The sequence below is a fragment of the Bos indicus genome, chromosome X, assembly GCF_029378745.1.
Source record: "Bos indicus isolate NIAB-ARS_2022 breed Sahiwal x Tharparkar chromosome X, NIAB-ARS_B.indTharparkar_mat_pri_1.0, whole genome shotgun sequence".
NCBI lineage: Eukaryota > Metazoa > Chordata > Mammalia > Artiodactyla > Bovidae > Bos > Bos indicus.
This window is the reverse complement of record NC_091789.1, coordinates 3,217,899-3,237,764: the sequence shown is the minus strand read 5'-3', so window position 1 is coordinate 3,237,764 and position 19,866 is coordinate 3,217,899. Positions and strand designations below refer to the sequence as shown.

The window sequence follows — 19,866 nt, the reverse complement described above, 5'->3', positions numbered from 1 at the left end:
GACCCCATAGACGGCAGCTCACCAGGCTCCCCCGTCCCTGGGATTCTCCAGGCAAGAACACTGGAGTGGGTTGCCATTTCCTTCTCCAATGCACGAAAGTGAAAAGTGAAAGTGAAAGTGAAGTCGCTCAGTCGTGTCCAACTCTTAGCGACCCCATGGACTGCAGCCTAACAGGCTCCTCCGTCCATGGGATTTTCCAAGCAAGAGTACTGGAGTGGGGTGCCATACATATGTAAAATAGATAGCCAAAGGGAATTTGCTGTATGGCTCAGGAAACTCAAACAGGGGCTCTGTATCAACCTAGAAGGGTGGGATGGGGAGGGAGATGGGAGGTTTCAAAACGGAGGGGACATATGTATACCTATGGCTTATTCATGTTGAGGTTTGACAGAAAACAACAAAATTCTGTAAAGCAATTATCATTCAGTAAAAAAATAATAAATCCTTGTCAGATAATCCTAACATCTGATTCATCTTGGTAGTGATGTCAGTTGATTGTCTTTTCTCACTCTAGTTGTGATTCTCTCGTTCTTGGTATGATGGGTGATTTTTCATTGTATTCTGGACATTTGGCTTCTATGTTAGGAGACAATTTAAATCTTTTATTTGAGTGGACAATGTTTAGTTTTAGCACACAAATCTTAGCCTACTTTGTAGGCTATGGTTTCAATGACAATTTACTTTTCAGAGCCTCTGTGGTGCAATTTTGTTCAGCTTGGTTAACATGGTGCTGACGGGGACCTCACTGGTCCCTGCTGGTGCTGCCTGAGGGAGCAGAAGATGCTTCACCAGGCTGCGCTGCCTCATGTCTCTAGGTGGAGGAGGTGAGTCTCTAGTCTTTAAAAACAGCACATCTTACCTGGCTTTGCTTATTCTGGTGGCAACTCCCCCACCCCTTGCCAGTGCTGTATGCCTGGTATATCTTTTGGGGAGAAGGGAATCCTTAAGATCATAAGGACAAAAGGCTTCCTGAGCCAGACTGCTTGTTCCAATAGGATTTCCCCTTGATGGTGCCCTGTTTGCACAGTATCTTTTCGAGGGCTAGGGGAGTCTCTGGCCTGGTGGGAAAGGAAAGCACTTCTCCTGACTGCTTATTGTCAGTGGGGCTCCCTGCTACATTTCCTTGCTGGAGTTGCCATGTTCACTTGGTATTGTCAGCAGGACTCCCATTCAATCCAGAGGAGCCTACCTGAGCAACCATCTGTTGCTAGGTTGGGAGCTGGGAAATGCTGGGCCTGTGTTGCCTTCTGTTGGGTGTTAAGTCATAAGGCTACCATGGTGTTTCTCCAGTCCTGGAATTCCCAGCCACTATGCCTTCTTCTTTACCTCTTTTAGAATTCTCCTTTGGTTGCCTCTTGAATTATTTCTAGGATTCATAATTATACTCAGCTCAGAGGAATAGGGAGCAATGAGTCTACGCCATCTTGTCCAGACTGAAAGTAGAAGTCCAATTTCACATTGGTTTCTGCTTCTGCTTCTCCTAGGAATGACTCCGGCTTTCATCTGCCACCCTTCTCTTGGTAAAGAGATGCTCAGGAGGCTTTGCTTTGGGTAATATAACAAGTTCTCAGTTCAGGAGGGTTTTTTCTGTTTATGACTGTGGTCTGTTTGTTTTTTAGAAGAAAGGCTGGCAGAGACCAGCCCTGAAGCAGCAACTGTGTTACCATGGGGAAACACTCTTGATTGGAGGCTGAATCAGCTGTGGATCTGTCTGGCCTATATGACACTCTAGTGGCCCTGTACTCACAGGATCATATTTTGAGGAGTCAGAACAACCAAAATTTGGCATTAATATTTCCAGACAGGATGTAGGCAGAAAATCAGAAAATAAGATTTTAAAATATTCTCCTTTCTCTGCAGAAAACCTTGGCATATCAGTGTGCAGCATACTCTGTGCAGCACTGATCTTCAAGGAAAACAAGAGGCCACTGGAGAAGACTGCCCGTTCCAGTATGCTGAATCGTGACCCCCAGAGATGTCCACGTCCTAATCCTTGGGATCTGTGAAGATGTTACCTTACATGGACTTTGCAGGTGTGATTAAGTTAAGGATTTAAGATGGGGATATTATCCTGGATTATCCAGGTGGGCCTAATCTAATTACAGAGTCCACATAAGGGAGAAACAGCAGGGTTAGAATTAACGAAGGCAATGTGAAGCAGGGGTCAGACACCCAGAGAGAGGTTTGAAGATGCTATGTGCTGGCTTTGAAGATAGAAGAAGGGGCCAGGAGCCAAGGAATGCCTGGGGCTTCTGGAAGCTGAAAAATGGATAATTTTAGACTTCTAATCTCCAGAAGTGTAAGATAATACATTTATGTTGTTTTAAGCCATGAAGCTTGTGGTAATTTATTATAGTAGCAACAGGAAGTAATACACTAACAGAGGGCAAGGAAGGGTCATGATGGGGGTGGAAGGTCAAAGAGTACTGTAGAGTAGTAGGAAGATGGCCGCTGTTTAAATGTTTGCTGCACAAGTTTCATGTTTAAAACTCCAGTCTGAGAGGAGACTGATTCAAAGTCTAGACCATGGCTGAAAATTAGAACTTTTTATGATGATGGGAAGGTTCTGTATCTGCACTTTCCAATACACTAGCCATTATTAGGCACATGTGACTACTGAGAACCTGAAATGTGGCTAGGGCTAATGAGGAAATGAATTTTTAATCTGATTTACTTAATTACATTTAAATTTCAAAAGTTTCATGTAGCTAGTGGCTGCTTGTATTGGACTAAGCAGGTCTCTACCATTAAAAAGAGCGTGGATAAGGTAAATACAAACTTATTCATTCAATTCTTCAATGCTAGAAAACTAGCTTGCCAAAAACAGCTTGTATCAAATTAAAGAAGCACAAACACTTCTCTGGAGATCAGATTTCTCATAACCTCTGCCATAACACAAGCACAAACCTGGAAGAGGAAAAAACATCTAAACAAACTGCCAAACTGCTATCATAAAATCCATGAACTTCACAGGAGATATATGAGGTCAGCCCTTGGTGAAACATCTATACATTAGAAGAACCTAGAATACACTGGTCCCAGCCTCTGACACCAAAAAGAGTAAAGCTGGAAACGAAACAAGATAGAATTTCAAAAGCACAGAAATCTGGGACCCATTTAACAGGGAAAGACATATTACTACATGCCTCAGAGGTCCAGGGCAAAAGCAGATGGTCATAATGGCGACTCTGAGTCACAAAGCAAGGTTATATTATGTTCTGAGCCATCTGTTTAAGAAGGCAAACAGTGAATGATGCAATTAAAAAAAGAAAGAAAACCTTAACAAAGAAAATGGGTAAATGCAAAATAAAACAAAAAACTATGTTTCCAGTGTCATGCAAAACCCCTACTTTTTTTCTTAAACTTTTTATTTTGTACTGGAGTATAGCTGGTTAACAACATTGTGATAGTTTCGGGTGAGTGCCAAAGGGACTCAGCCATACATACACATGTATCCATTCTCTTCCAAACCCCCTCCCATCCAGGATGCCACATAATACTGAGCAGAGTCCCATGTGCTATATAGTCATTCCTGCTGGTTATCCATTTTGAATACAGCAGTGTGTATATGTCCATCCCAAACTTTCTAACTATCCCCCCTCTTTCTCCTGGTAACCATAAGTTCATTCTCTAAGTCTGTGAGTCTCTGTTTTGTAGGTTTATTTGTATCATTGCTTTTTAGATTCCACGTATAAGTGATATCATATAATTTCTGTGTCTGACTTACTTCACTCTTTTTTTTTTCTAATTTTATTTTATTTTTAAACTTTACATAATTGTATAAGTTTTGCCAAATATCAAAATGAATCTGCCACAGGTATACATGTGTTCCCCATCCCGAACCCTCCTCCCTCCTCCCTCCCCATACCATCCCTCTGGGCCGTCCCAGTGCACCAGCCCCAAGCATCTTCACTCTGTATGGCAATCTCTAGGTCCATCCATGTTGAAAATGACATTTGTTGTGTTCTTTTTAATGGCTGAATACTATTACACACACACACACACACACACACACACACACACACCACATCTTCTTCATCCATTCCCCCATTGATGGACATAAAGGTTGCTTCCATGTTTGGCTATTGTCAACAGTGCTGCAATGAACATGGGCAGAACCCCTACTTTTAAGGTACTGGCCACTGTGCTATGTCACCCATTCCAGCTCTTTGTCTCTGTGGCTGTCACCATCATGATATGCACCAGGGTTGGTAACTCACTTCAAGCATTCTCTCACCATTACCACAACACCATTCTCACCTTATCCTTCTGCTTTAACTGCCACACAACTTCCAAATCTGGATCAATGCAATCAGCCACCACTGCTGTTTCTGTGTCCATGCTGCTGAGCCCTGGGGGAGGAAAGAGCAGAGTGGTACAGGACAGGATCATCTTGAAAAGGATGGTCTCTGTGGAATATTACATGTGGTTATATATGCAAGAAATCTATAAGTGCTGATATGGACAAATATTCAACGCACCCTAAATTAAAAAGCAAGTGATATCACACCCTGAGTATGGCAATCATCAAAAAGATAGATAACAAATGTCGCTGAAGATGTGGAGAACCTGCAGTCCTCTTGGGTTCCTGGTGAGAATGTAAAATGGTACAGCCACTTTGAAAATGTGTGGTAGTTTCTCAAAATTTCAAACATAGAGCTACTGCACGTTCCAGTGTTAGGGAAATTTAATGAATAGTCTTGTATAGGCTTCAGAGACAAAGCAGAGCAGATCTCTGACCTTGCTTCTAACCTGCCTGGACACTGCCCTGACTGGGAGTGACTGGGAGTGACTGCCTGCTGTGAGTGCAAGACGTGCAGCACCATAGATAAGATGGGGGCGGAATCTTGAGATTGTTGAGAACCTGGAGGGGGCCTGGCCAACCAAGCCCCAGGCTTAGCAGTTCAGTTCAGTCGCTCAGTCGTGTCCAACTCTTTGTGACCCCATGAATCGCAGCACGCCAGGCCTCCCTGTCCATCACCCACACCTGGAGTTCACCCAAACCCATGTCCATCGAGTCGGTGATGCCATCCACCCATCTCATCCTCTGTTGTCCCCTTCTCCTCCTGCCCCCAATCCATCCCAGCGTCAGGGTCTTTTCCAATGAGTCAACTCTTTGCATGAGGTGGCCAAATTATTGGAGTTTCAGCCTCAGCATCAGTCCTTCCAATGAACACCAAGGACTGATCTCCTTTAGGATGGACTGGTTGGATCTCCTTGCAGTCCAAGGGACTCTCAAGAGTCTTCTCCAACCACAGTTCAAAGGCATCAATTCTTTAGCACTCAGCTTTCTTTACAGAAGTGTTGCTATAGGCTTAGCAACATTCCAAGTTTTACAAGACAAAACACACAGCCTTAACAGGAAACCAGGCTTGCAATTTGGTCACAGATTGATGATGATATCAGTTTGTGTCCATCCTGGGATTATAAGCAGGAATGCTGAACTGCCATCTTTGACGTCTCACCCACGGAGTGGACACACTGCCTGGGACCCTTTTCCCATTCGGGACTCCAGATGTGCTGTGACACAGGACTTTAAGTCTGGATGTTGGTCAAAACCCAATTTTTTGATGTATTCTCTGCTCTTTCTAGTTCTCTTTTCTTTTAATGCTAGTATGTTGAAAATTATTTATATTTATCTTTAAATTTATATAATTTATAAAAATTATCTATATTTATTAGATAATCCTCTAATAAATATCTGTATTATTTATTTGTATATAACGAGTGGCTTATTTTGTTAACAAATCCTTTGAACCTGAGACAAAAGTGAAAACTTTCAGCAAAACACCAGCGATTCCACTCCTTGGTATATATTCAAGAGATATGGAAATAAACGTCCACACAAAAACTTGTAATTGAATGTTCATAACAGTATTATTCATGACAGATAGCAATATGTGAACTGTGAACTTCCAGATGTTCAAGGTGGTTTTAGAAAAGGCAGAGGAACCAGAGATTAAATTGCCACCATCCGCTGGATCATGGAAAAAGCAAGAGAGTTCCAGAAAAACATCTATTTCTGCTTTATTGACTATGCCAAAGCCTTTGACTGTGTGGATCACAACAAACTGTGAAAAATTCTGAAAGAGATGGGAATACCAGACCACCTGACCTGCCTCTTGAGAAACCTATATGCAGGTCAGGAAGCAACAGTTAGAACTGGACATGGAACAACAGACTGGTTGGACTGGTTCCAAATAGGAAAAGGAGTACATCAAGGCTGTATATTGTCACCCTGCTTATTTAACTGATATGCAGAGTACATCATGAGAAACACTGGACTGGAAGAAGCACAAGCTGGAATCAAGATTGCTGGGAGAAATATCAATAACCTCAGATGTGCAGATGACACCACCCTTATGGCAGAAAGTGAAGAGGAACTAAAAAGCCTCTTGATGAAGGTGAAAGAGGAGAGTGAAAAAGTTGGCCTAAAGCTCAACATTCAGAAAACTAAGATCATGACATGTGGTCCCATCACTTCATGGCAAATAGATGGGGAAATAGTGGAAAGAATGTCAGACTTTATTTTTTTGGGCTCCAAAATCACTGTAGATGGTGATTGCAGCCATGAAATTAAAAGACGCTTACTCTTTGGAAGGAAAGTTATGACCAACCTAGATAGCATATTATAAAGCAGAGATATTACTTTCCCAACAAAGGTCCGTCTAGTCAAGGCTATGGTTTTTCCAGTGGTCGTGTATGGATGTGAGAGTTGAACTGTAAATAAAGCTGAGCGCCGAAGAATTGATGCTTTTGAACCGTAGTGCTGGAGAAGACTTTTGAGAGTCCCTTGGACTGCAAGGAGATCCAACCAGTCCATTCTAAAGGAGATCAGTTCTGGGTGTTCATTGCAAGGACTGATGCTAAAGCTGAAACTCCAGTACTTTGGCCACCTCATGTGAAGAGTTGAGTCATTGGAAAAGACCCTGATGCTGGGAGGGATTGGGGGCAGGAGGAGAAGGGGATGACAGAGGATGAGGTGGCTGGATGGCATCACCGCCTCAATGGACATGAGTTTCAGTGAACTCCGGGAGTTGGTGATGGACAGGGAGGCCTGCTGTGCTGCAGTCCATGGGGTTGCAAAGAGTTGGACACGACTGAGCGACTGAACTGAACTGAACTGAAAATGTGGAAACAACCCAGTGTCCACTAACTGATGAACTGATAAAAACAATGTGGTGTACATGTACAATGGAATGTTATTCAGCAGTAAAAAGAATGAAGCTCTGATTCATGCTATAACATAGATGAGCCTCGAAAACATGTGCTAAGAGAAATAGGCCCGTCAGAAAAGACCATGTATTACATGCTTCCATTTATAGGCAAGTCCAAAATAGGCTAATCTATAGAGACAGAAAGGAGATCAGTGGTGTCTTTGGGCTGTGGGTGGGCACTGGGGATAAGTGAGTAACAGTTAAAGGGCTCAGGGTTTTGTTTTGAGGTGATGAACATGTTCCAAAAACTGACTATGATGGTGGTTGTATACATCCATGAATATACTAAAAACCACTGAATTGTACAGTTTTAATGTGTGAATTGTATGGTGTGCAAAGTACAGCTCAATTCAATAAAGCTGTTATTTTTTTAAAAAAGCAAGCACTAGAATAATGCATGTACTATGAGTTCATTTACATAAAACCCCAAACTACATATGCATGCAATATAAACATTTGTGAATGTATGTAAATATATAGAAGATGATTTGGAAGGCTCCCCACCCATCTGTTAGCATTGGTTACTTCTGGAGAGGGAAGCAGGACTGCCTTCTGTACTCTCACACTTTCTGGCTTCTCCTCCTACCACCCTGGTTGTTCCTTCAAGTTGCTTTTGTAAGCATCCCTTCCTCTGCACATCTCTTTAGAATCTCATTTTACTCTTCAGGCTCTCCTTGAAGTGATCCTAAGATCACACATTTCCCACAGCTTCAACTTCCATCCATATCCCGACCCATTCATTCAGCAAATATTCATTGAGCACCTACCAGGTACTGTACAAGTACCTTTGATCCTTCCTTTCCCTCACCTCCCATCCCTCACCCAGCAAATTCCACCAGTCCCCTCTCCAATAAACATACAGTAAGACCCCTACCTATGAATGAGTTCCATTCCAAGAATGCATTCATAAGTCCAGTTTGTTCCTAAGTCCATTTGTTGGACTAAGAGGAAGGAATTTTTACAAAGGCAACTTGAAGGAACAACCAGAGTGTCTGACCCTTGTTTCTCACTGAAGCAACTAGACAGACAGTGTGTGCCACTGAGACTGGAAGACAAGGGGAGGAGCAAGCAAGTTCTGGACATATTAAATTTGAGATGTGTGTGAGTCATCCAACTGGAGATCCTAAGTAGATGGCTGGCTATAGAAGTCTAGATAGACCTCAGTGAGGTGGTCAGGGCTAGAGATGGAAGTTTAGAAACTGAACTTATCAATATAGATATAGTATTTAAAGCCCTGGGAATAAATAACCTAGGAAGAAAGTGGAGAATGAGAAAAAAGGGGCCTGATGCAGAGTTCTAATTTCTCCCATATTTGTATGTCCAGTGCTAACCTCCTTCTTCCACGAGTTCCAAATGCCTTATATAAACCTGATATGGCCCCAAATGATTCCATCAACTTCCTCTTCAAAACTGGTCCTCCTTCTGTATTCATCAGTCAATTCAATCTCCAGTACTATTCCCCATCTTTCCATCCCCATGACAGTTACTTTAGGTCATCAACCTCATCATCTTATGCCTGGATGACTACAGTAATTTCTTAGCTTGGCATCTCTGCCTCTAGTATTTCCCCCCAACTGATGCCAGTACTGCTGCTAAGTCGCTTCAGTCGTTTCCGACTCTGTGCGACCCCATAGATGGCAGCCCACCAGGCTCCACTGTCCCTGGGATTCTCCAGGCAAGAACACTGGAGTGGGTTGCCATTTCCTTCTCCAATGCATGAAAGTGAAAAGTGAAAGTGAAGTCGCTCAGTCGTGTCCGACTCTTAGCGACCCTATGGACTGCAGCCCACCAGGCTCCTCCATCCATGGGATTTTCCAGCAAGAGTACTGGAGTGGGCTCCCACTGCCTTCTCCGATGCCAGCAGGGTCCTTCTAAAATGCCCAATCATGGTATTTCCCTACTTAAAACCTTTTGATGATTTTCCATTGTTCAAGATAAAGTACAAATTCTTAAACCTAATGTATAAGGTCTTTTAGGATTTGTTTCCTGCTGACCTTTTCAACCTTATCTTCCATTTATTCCCTCTCCTTTACATCCTAGGCATACCAATTGATCAACTGCCTTTAGTTCTCTGGACACATCATTCTTATTTATTTCTACAAACATGTACCTACCTTCAACGCACCCCACCACTAACTGTTCACCACTAACTGTTCTCCAGCTCTATTAAAAGTTTTCATATTGCCCTCCAAGCCAACTTGGATCTCTTCTTTCTTGATGTCCCTTCAGTATCCTGAGCATGCTTCCGTCTTTATTGTCTATATCTTATTATATTTTTATTTCCATGTAGCTTTCTCCCTCTACTAGCCGATAACCTTAAGCAGTGATGGTGCTTGTTTTACCAGCACTTAATATGGTGCCGAGCATATAGTTAATTACATCAGCCAATATTTATCAAGTGCTTATTATTGAATTCAGTTCAGTCGCTCAGTTGTGTCCGACTCTTTGTTTCCCCATGAATTGCAGCACGCCAGGCCTCCCTATCCATCACCAACACCAGGAGTTCACCCAAACTCATGTGCATTGAGTCGGTGATGCCATCCAACCATCTTATCCTCTGTCGTCCCCTTCTCCTCCTGCCCCCAATCCCTCCCAGCATCAGGGTCTTTTCCAATGAGTCAACTCTTCACATGAGGTGGCCAAAGTATTGGAGTTTCAGCCTCAGCATCAGTCCTTCCAATGAACACCCAGGACTGATCTCCTTTAGGATGGACTGGTTGGATCTCCTTGCAGTCCAAGGGACTCTCAAGAGTCTTCTCCAGCACCACAGTTCAAAAGTATCAATTCTTCAGTACTCAGCTTTCTTCACAGTTTATTATTAGTGCTAAGTGATTTGATAAGTGCTTTACATGCACTGATTCATTTAATCTTTAAAAAAAACTTATTGGTGTATAGTTGATTTACAATAATGTGTTAGTTTCAGGTGTACAGCAAGTCAATCAGTTATACATAGATATATATCCATTCTTTTTTAGATTCTTTTCCCATTTAGGCCACTACAGAGTATTGTGTAGAGTTCTTTACTGCGTAGGTTCTTATTAGTTATCTATTTTATATACAGTAGTGTATGGGGCTTCCCAGGTGGCTCAGTGATAAAGAATCAGTCTGCCAATGCAGGAGTCTTGGGTTCAATCCCTAGGTCTGGAAGATCCCCTGGAAAAGGAAATGGCAACCCACTCCAGTATTCTTGCCTGGAGAATTCCATGGAGATTTCAAAAGGAGCCTTGTGGCCTATAGTTTATGGGGTCGCAAAAGAGTCAGACATGACTGAGTGAATGAAAACACACATACGCCACCCCAGTTTCCCGCTAGTAACCATAATTTTCTGCATCTGTGACTCTATTTGTTTTGCAAATAAGTTTATTTGTACCACTTTTTAAGGTTCCATGTATCAGTATTATATGGTATTTGTCTCTCTCTGACTTACTTTGTCCAGTATGACAGTCTCTAGGTCCATCCATGTTGCTGCAAATGGCATTATTTCACTCTTTTTATGGTGGAGCAATATTCCATTGTATGATTCATTTAATATGTACAACAGCCCTATGAGGCAGCTGCTATTACTATGCTCAACTGAGAAGTAGGAAATAGACACAGAGAGGTTAAGTAACTTTGTCCAAGTCACACAGCTAGTAAGTAATGGATACAAGCCCAGTCAATCTAGCTCCAATGTCTGTGCTTGTAATCACTAGTCTCTCAGCAAATAAATGCCTGTTCAATGAATGGAAAATTGGGAACGTGGGACATGTGATTTTTTTTCATGTTATTCTGACCTTGACAATTTCATCTTTTCTTTCATTAAAAAACCTCATTTCATTCAGAGCTCAGACTCAATAAAGCTACAAAATCAAATAACAGATCCTGTGCTATGGAGCTCAAAGGAGCCAATAAGGGCAAATGTCATCATCCTCACACCTCCAGGCACTTAGCAAGTCAGGTTGATTTACTGATGTTCAATGACTAGGACCAAAGCACAGAAAAATAAGATAGGTCTAAACATCATTACATCTTAACATCAAAACATCCTGACAGTAACCATTTAGTGAGCACGTCACAGATGTCAGGCACTTTGCTGAGAGTTTTACATGAATTACCTCATTCAATCTTTCCAACAGCTTTCTGTGGTTTATGCACTGTTAGACTCTCCATTTTACAGATGAGAAAATAAGCTCAAAGAGGTTGGGTAACTTCTGCAAGGTTACAAAGTTAGTAAATGGCAAACCAGGATTTATGCCAGGGCTGTCGGCTGTAGTCGGTACTTTACAGCTCTGCAGTGGACGGCCCCATTTGCCTGAGTCAACTGTGACTCTAGGGCTGTGATGCCCCACTGGAGAAACACTAACCACATGCAGGTAGGTCAATTTATGTATTTATTTTTTACATTTTATTGAGGTGTAATTTATTTACAATATTGTGTTAATTTCTGCTGTACAGCAAAGTGAGTCATTTATACATACATTATATATACACATACACACACGCATACATATACACACATTCTTTTTCATATTCTTTTATATCATGGTTTATCACAGGATATTGAATATAGTTCCCTGTGCTCTACACTAGGACCTTATTGTTTATCCATCCTATATATAGTAGTCTGCATCTGCTAATCCCAAACTCCCAATCTCTCTCTCCCCCACCCCCTTTCCCCTTTGATAAGCATAAGTTTGCTTTCTATGTCTGTGGGTCTATTTTGTAAGTAAGTTCATTTGTGTCATAGTTTAGATTTCGCATGTAAGTGGCATCATGGTATTTGTCTTTGCTATTTACTTCACTTAGTGTAATACTCTCCTGATTCGTTCAGTTGCTGCATATGACATTATTTCCTTCTTTTTATGGTTGAGTAATATTCCACTGTATATATACACCAAATCTTTATCCATTCCTCTGTCACTGGACATTTAGGTTTATTCCCATGTCTTGGCTTTTGTGAATAGTGCTACTACAAGTATAGGGGTGCGTGTTATCTTTTCAGATTAGAGCTTTGTCTGGATATATGCCCAGGAGTGAGATTGCTGGATCATATGGTAATTCTATTTTTAGTCTTCTGAGGAACTGCCATACTGTTTTCCATAGTGGCTGTACTAACCTATACTTTCATCAACAGTGTAGGAGGGTTAGCTTTTCTTTATACCCTCTCCAACATTTATTAGAGTTTTTAATGATTGCCATTCTGACTGGTGTGAGGTGACACCTCACTGTAGTTTTGATTTGCATTTCTGTAATAATTAGTGATGATGAGCATCATTTCATGTAGGTCAATTTAATTAAAATTAACTACAACTAAAAATTCAGTTCCTCAGTCACACCAGCCACATGTTATGTGCTCCAAAGCCACATGTGGCTATTGACCACCATATTAGAGAGCACAAAGAAACACTGCCCTCATTACAGGAGGGCTCCTAGGCCAGTGAGGCATCGAAGTGCGCTGCCTATGACAAGATTGGCTCTTCTCACTTCAGAGTCTTGAGGAAACTCTGAGGTATCCTTTAAGGTAATAATTTTCATTATCATCCTTTCCATCATTCACCTCTTCAGTAACATCACTCTTTCTATCCACTGCCCACAGTTCATCCCAGTTACCCCCGCCCCTCTCCAGTCCTGGGGAGACAGAGGTCCTGTTGTTATTCATTCTCATTTTGCCTCCAATCAACCCAGATGGTCGGGCGGGGGGACAGACACTTCACAGCCACAAGTAGGAAAGGTCCCCCAAAAGCAGAGATCCCCAACTGTTGTCTGCAACTATGCCCTGTCTCCTCACCTGCTGCTGGCTCAGCTCTCTTGGGGAGGGCTCACCCCACCCCTGGCCCAGCTTGCTGCAGAGGTGCAGGCTCCTGTGGCCACCATGACTCTAATATAAGTTTAGAGCTGGTGAAAAGGACCTGCAATCTTTTTGAAACCACATGTTACCCAATGTCAATGAAATCTGATAGGATGCTAGAAGACAGGCTGGTTGTATATAATCTGCTATGCACACAGGGACGAGTTGGGAAGAAAGGAGACAAAGCAGCCAGGAATAGGGGAGCTAAATAAGATCAATTTGATTATCTACAGTCATGGAGAATAGACATGGCAGCTTATTAAAGCCCCTTGATAATCCCAAAGGCACTCTGGAATTCATTATATGACGTAGCCATACCCTACCTCTGAACCGCAGCAGACTTATCCACCTAATTAATTTTTCTCAGACTGATACTAAAATGGGCATGTATTTTCCAAGCTGATTGTAACTGATGGCTAGATGAAGTGGGCAATGGCATGCAGACTAGGAAGTGTAAAGACAGCTTAAAATGATCAATTTGCCACTAAAAATCTCAATGGAGAGTATTGCAGAGTCACCTGTGTACACCGTCCAAAGAAGGATTCTGCCTGTCAAGGCAACTACAGAGTTGAGACACCTGAGACACTTTTCAGAGGCCCAAGCCAAAGATGTAGGAAATGGTCAAGCTGGATGTCTCTTAGTTCAACATGCCACCAGTCACAAAATCAGAGACACCCTGCAGATCTCCAAAAGGTTCTCATGCAGAAGCAAGCTCACTACAGCACATGGCACTTAACAGTGGGGGCTGTACTAGGGAAAGAAAGTGGTGGTTCATTGGTTAAGAATCTGCCTTGCAATGCAGGGGACACAGGTTCGATTCCTAGTTGAAGAACTAAGATCCAACATGCTATGGGGCAACCTAGCCCATGCAACAAAACTGGAGAGTCCATGCACGGCAAGGGAAGATCTCAAATGACACAGTGGAGATCTCATGCATCACAGCTAAGACCCAACACAGCTCAGTAAATAAATATTTTTTTAAAAAAAGAAGAAAAAAGAAAGGAAGGAAAGGTGGGCAGGGTCTGTCCCCATCCCTGTGATATGTGGGCCATGCTGCCTCTGAAAATACAGCTGTAAAATGGGGACAGCAAGCAACACTCAGGGTTCTTCTCCAGTCATGCTTGAAGTGGGCAGAGCAGAGTGATAATGGAGCAGGGAAAGGATGAGGGGCCAGAAGACAGAGTCACCATTCCTCTGAGCAAGAGTTCTAGCGAGACATTTATTGGTTTCTGTCTTTCCTCTGAAGGGGAGAAAGTAGGTCAACACACTCAAAGAACTGTGACCAGGAACAGTGGGACTGAGAGGGAGCTGCTGGCTAAGCCCTGCCAAGATGAAGCGGTGAGAGACACGCCTTTCGTTTTCAGGCACTTGGCTGAGGTCACTCTTGGCCTTGGGAAAAACTTGGGCTGTGGAGCCCTTGGTGTGTATTCTCTGCAGACCCTCGGAGTTGGGTGCAAGGGGAGCCTCGCATTTTAAAACTGATATCTAAATGGTTGGCTGGCATGAGCTGGCAGGCACAGAACATTTATAAGCAAACTGCCTGCTTTGGCTTTCAGTCAAGGTGGACAAGGCTCGGGGCAGCTTGGCTAAATATAGACAGCACAGGGGGCCCAGGAAGCCAGAGCGCTCAGTTTCATGCCCAGGTCTCTTGGCTAACCTGGGGCAGACTCCCAGAATGTCTTTCTTTCATGGACCAATTTGTTCTTCGTAAGGCAGGAGCACTGAGTAAGTCTTCCCAGGTCTACAGAAAGGTGGGGGGTGGTGGGTGTCACACTGAGTCTGTTGCGTTTTCTGGCCTCATCTTCCCTTAAAAGATCCCAGTTTAGGGAAAACACCAGTTGTGATCAGGAGGAAGGTGGAGTAGCGGATACACGCATGGAAATAAGACAAAGTGGTGATGACCCACTGGCAGCCACATGAAGCCCCCTAAACAAGGTTGCTGGTTAGTCAGAGCCAGAAGGAGGCTGCCTGAGCCCTGGTATAAGGGTAGAGGTGGTAGAGCATACCAGAGATGCCAAGTTGGAACTCCTGTTACATAGGGCACAGCTACGAGGCAAGCAGTGTGAGACACAGGAATTCAGGGAGGCAATTTTAGTAGGAAATTAAAAAAGCAGGCCATTCCTGCCCTTGTCTCTGCCCATATGCTATTCCTTTTCTCAGCAAGATTCTACTTGTACAGAAGCAAAGAACGCAGACCAAGGTGGCTGCTTGTCCAGTCCAGTGAAGGGGCAGTGTTCTCAGGAAAAGTGTGGACTAGCCACGGAGCTGGGGAGGCCGAGCCTCAGGAAACTCTTCAGTATTTCCCGCCCCAAGGCCCTTGGCCCTCCCTTTGCTCCTAGAGACTTCTGCCAGAAGTCGGTATATCCTTGGGTGGCAGGAATACCTGGGAGGAGCTGCTGTTTTTTTCTGATTATAAAACTGATAAGTGATGGTTGTATAAAATTAAGAGTATAAAAGATAATTTAAAGTAGAAAAAAGAAATCACTATAATCCTATCACTTAAAGATTATTACTATTAACAGCCTATATGTAAATTTAGAGTATTCAGGCCTGGATGCAAGCTCTGGCTCTACTGCTACTTATAGTGTGACTTTGGGCAAGTTCTATAACTTTCTGAACCTCAGTTTTCTTATCTGCAAAATGTGAATAATCATAGTACTCACCTCAAAGCACTGCTGCAACGATACAAGAATTCATTTAAAGAGGTATAGTCATCCCTGGCAAATAGTAAGTGATTAATAAATCCTGGCCACCACTACCATCATCATTATTCTATGTGCCAATATTCAAAACCATCCATGCTGATGGCTGCACAATATTCCACCATGTGATGATACTATTTCCTGAGTGTTAAACATCTCTGTTGTTTCCAAGATTTCAGCATTACAAAATTGTTGCAAGGCACATTCTTGCATGTAATCTCTGATCATTTCCTTCACATAAATCTCCTAGAATTGAACTTACTGGGAAAAAGAATATGAACATTTTCAGACCCTTGTTCCAGACTACAAACTGGGTTTCTAGAAAGGTTGTATTCATTTACATTTCTACCAGCAGGGCATATAAGTACCTGTATCTTCATACTTTGGCTGACACTGAGTAACAACATTTTTGAAAAGTCTCTGCCAATTTGATAAGGGAAATGATGTTTTGTTTTCATTTGTAAGACTCTGACTATAAGTGATGATACACATTTTAAATTCTCTGTTAAACTCATACAGGAACTTACGTGTTCCCAGAGACAAAATCCATAAGGAAGTCTTCAGGGATCCTGAAATGAAAACACACAAGGGTATCTGCATTAAAATAATTGACATTTGAATAGTTGATATACATATTTGTAATTACTTTAAATTATAAAGTATAACATATAAAACACTGCACATCTTAATAGAGCATTATAAAGTCATACCTTCTTATTCTCATCTAGGTCAAGAAGTAGAACCTTGCCAGCTACCTCAGAAACCTGATATATATACCATCCCAATCCCTCTTTGCATTCTTTTAGTTTTCTTTTTTAATTTGTACCCAAGTTGCAACCTCGGAGAAGGCAATGGCAAGCCACTCCAGTACTCTTGCCTAGAAAATCCCATGGATGGAGGAGCCTGGTAGGCTGCAGTCCATGGGGTCACTATAAGTCGGACGCGACTGAGCGACTTCACTTTCACTTTTCACTTTCACACAATGGAGAAGGCAATGGCAACCCACTCCAGTGTTCTTGCCTGGAGAATCCCAGGGATGGGGGAGCCTGGTGGGCTGCCGTCTATGGGGTCCCACAGAGTCAGATACAACTGAAGCGACTTAGCAGTAGCAGCAAGTTGCAACCTTAAGCACTAAACTTTAGTTTTACTTTTTAAAAATATATTAAGTCTCTTTTTCTTAATAACTGAAATACTTATAATAAAAGTTACACTGGATTATATCAGCACATAACTGAAAGAAACAAATGCTTTAAAAAAAAATGGAGCTTTGATGTTGTCATTTAGTTATCGTGTCCAACTCTTTGCAACCCCCTGGACAGTAGCCTGCCAGGCTCTTCTCTCCATGGGATTTTCCAGGCAATACTGGAGTGGGTAGGCCATTACCTACTCCAGCGGATCTTCCCAGATCAGGGATTGAACCTGTGTCTCCTGCATCTCCTGCACTGGAAGGCAGATTCTTTACCACTGAGCCATCAGGGAAGCCCAAGCAGATGAGTATTTCAAATGAAAGACGATGGTGGTTTGGACCAGACTGGTTGACAGAATGAGAGGTGGTCACATTTGGGATACACCTCAGAGTGAGAATCAATAGTAATTACAGGGACTTCCCTGGTGGTCCAGTGGCTAAGACTTCACGCTCCCAATGCAGGGGGCCCAGGTTTGATCCCTGGTCAGGGAACTAGATCCCACATGCTGCAACTAAGAGTTATGCCACAACTAAAAATCCCAAGTGCTGCAACTAAGACCTGGCGCACCCAAATACATAAAAAAAAATTTAAAAATAGGAATTATGGATCGACTGTGGATGAGGGGGTGAAAGGAAGAGGAGAATCAAGGATGATGCCCAGGTTTGGGGCTCAAGCAATAGAGTGAATGATGCTGACAGTTACTGAGATGGGGAAGAGTGGTGGCGGGGTGGGGGGTGTTGAGGTTCAGATTTTGACATATTCACATGCCAGTGTCTAGGGGACTGGAGAAGACAAGTAGATAGTGACGTGTATCTGAGCGGAGCTCAAAGAAGAGGCCAGGTCTTGTGTAGCTTCACGCTGGGCACACTGAGAGGGGACATGAACTGTATCAGACACAGTTTAGAAGAAAGAGTTAATACAGAAAGTCTCGTGTATCAGTCCTTGTATGTCTCCAAGGGACCCTGGCATCATAACTGACCTGTGACCTATACCCCTGGGACAATGGCCCTCAGCAGGTTCTTTATGTCTCTGACCATGCTGTCCAGAGAAATGGTGTGTATTGTACCAGCTCAGGAGGTCCTCTCAGGCGTGTTTAAGAAGAGTTATGATGTACCTGGCTTTAAGTACCTTTCATTTGAGACTTGAGTTTTGTCTCATAAATGCCTCAGACCTGGAGACTTGGTGGACTTCCCTGGGCACAGACATGTCATGAGTGTCCCTGTAGTTTGCTGTGAGTTGTTCCTGTGTGGCCCTGGGTAGGGAAAAATTCAGAAGGTTATCCTCGAGCGATGTGTGTATTTTTCCCACTGCCTTCCTCTGTATCCTTTGCTGTAAGACCTCAGCTGTGACTAAAACCTGCTGTTGCATCTTGTGAGTCATCCTTCTAGTGAATCACCCAACTTGAAGTGGTTGTTGTTGTTCAGTCACTAAGTCATGTCAGATACTTTGTGACCCCATGGACCTCAGCATGCCAGGCTTCTCTGTCCATCACCAACTCCCAGAGCTTGTACAAACTCATGTCCACTGAGTCAGTGATACCATTCAACCATCTCATCCTCTGTTGCCCCCTTATCCTCTTGCCCTCAGTCTTTCCCAGCATCAGGGTCTTTTCAAATGAGTTGGCTGTTTGCATCAGGTGGCCAAAGTATTAGAGTTTCAGCTTCAGTATCAGTCCTTCCAATGAATGTTCAGGGCTTTCTTTTAGGATTGACTGGTTGGATCTCCTTGCTGTCCAAGGGACTCTCAAGAGTCTTCTCCAACACCACAGTTCAAAAGCATCAATTCTTCAGTGCTCAGCTTTCTTTATAGTCCATTCTCACATCCATACCTGACTATTGGAAAAGCCATAGCTTGGACTATACAGACCTTTGTTGACAAAGTGATGTCTCTGCTTTTTAATACACTGTCTAGGTCTGTCATAGCTATTCTTCCAAGGAGCAAGCCTCTTTTAATTTTGTGGCTGCAGTCACCATCCACACTGATTTTGGAGTCCAAGAAAATGAAATCTAACACTATTTCCATATTTTCCCCATCTATTTGCCATTGTGGAGCCCACAAAATATAGCCTCTGTCCTCAATGGGGCTTCAGTTTTAGCTGGAGAGAAGAAAGGAAGAAATATGAAGCCACCATGACCCAAGCAGGAAAATATATACAGTACAGTCTGCCTCAGGAAAGGGACTACATATCTATTCATCTTTGTATCCCCCAAACAGGGCTGGGGAATGGCGAGGTCCTCAGTAAAAGGTTGCTGAACTTCAGGCAAGAGGTGGAACTTGCTGGATTGTGAGGGTTTTAAATAAGCTAAGAAGAGAGGAAGGGCATGCCAAATGGAGAAAACAACTTGATGCAGGCCCAAAAGCCAAGAACAGGCAGGGTTTGTTTGTCAAAAGCTGCCTTCTTAGCCTCCCTGCTCCACAATCTCTGGCTCAGTTACCAGACAGTAGGCATTTAATAAAGTCGGCCATTTGTCAGGTATCCATGACCCAGCTTGCTGCCACACCCTCTCCAGCCTTCCCTTTCCTTTCTGGGAAGTGCTGAGGATGAGAGGGAAGGGCACAGCCTAGTCCTCCTGCACCCGCTCAACTCACGTGCAAGAGAGTAAACTGAGGCTGAGATGTCGAGTTCCAAACCTCACTGTGACATAGACGGGTAGCTGGGCTGGTCTGCCTGCTGTTCAATGATAAACTTTCAGATGGGACTACCGTATTTGTATTAATCCTGGATTCCACATCAGTTCCAAAATAAAAACTCCCAGAACTCAGGCATCGAGAATACAATCTTGCCATATTCCCTGGCCAGCTTTTCAAAGAAAGAGATTCAGAATTTCTTCACCACAAGAGAAGCTCAGGTGAAGCGAGATATGGAGACAGAGGAAAAGAGAAGGTATGCTCAAAAATGGCCCATTTCTGTCTGTATGAACAGGACAGAGAAT

General features: G+C 43.0%; 1 long non-coding RNA gene across 10 annotated transcripts in view; it reads right to left on the bottom strand.

Moving 5' to 3' along the window:
- LOC139181669 (uncharacterized) overlaps positions 1 to 19,866 on the bottom strand; it is a 90,107-nt gene that overhangs the window by 45,754 nt on the left and 24,487 nt on the right. For 9 of the 10 annotated variants that reach the window (XR_011565448.1, XR_011565443.1, XR_011565445.1 and 6 more), the window contains exons 6-8: positions 18,062 to 18,185; positions 16,274 to 16,315; positions 4,261 to 4,352 (exon numbers count right to left, since the gene is read on the bottom strand). This is a non-coding gene — a long non-coding RNA (uncharacterized lncRNA). The remainder of the gene's footprint in view (positions 1 to 4,260; positions 4,353 to 16,273; positions 16,316 to 18,061; positions 18,186 to 19,866) is intronic. The other variant, XR_011565452.1, reaches the window with a different exon arrangement.